Genomic DNA, 624 nt, shown 5'->3' with positions numbered 1-624 from the left:
TACGTAGTGACCGAGCTTCGGTGAGAGCTCGGTCGCTACGTAGCGACGGAGCCGTGTACGTGCTCGGTCGATACGTAGCGACCGAGCTTCGGGAAGAGCTCGGTCGCTACGTAGCGACCAGCTTTTGCGCTGGTTGCTACGCGGCAACCTTGTTGGAGTCTTTCTCCGATTTTTTGTGAATGTGTTTTCTCCGCAAGATTCTTCGTAAAAATAAATCTTTTTCTAAGATTTATTTTTCGTAAAAACGTTCATGCTGATTTTTACGGACTTTCAGACATTGATTCTGTCGTGACCGATTTTGATCCCAATACCGAGCTCTCCCCGAAGCTCGGTCGCTACGTAGCAACCGAACATGTACACGGCTCGGTCGCTACGTAGAGACCAAGCACGTACACGACTCGGTCGCTACGTAGAGACCGAGCACGTACACGACTCGGTCACTACGTAACGAACGAGCTCTCCCCGAAGCTCGGTCGCTACGTAGCGACCGAGCTCTCACCGAAGCTCGGTCTCTACGTAGCGACCGAGCACGTACACGGCTCGGTCACTACACAGCAACCGAGCTCTCACCAAAGCTCGGTCGCAACGTAGCGACCGAGCACGTACACGGCTCGGTCGCTACAC

Source organism: Brassica oleracea, chromosome C4 (genome assembly GCF_000695525.1).
Source record: "Brassica oleracea var. oleracea cultivar TO1000 chromosome C4, BOL, whole genome shotgun sequence".
NCBI lineage: Eukaryota > Viridiplantae > Streptophyta > Magnoliopsida > Brassicales > Brassicaceae > Brassica > Brassica oleracea.
The sequence above is the reverse complement of the archived record's forward strand: the minus strand, read 5'-3'. Positions refer to the sequence as shown.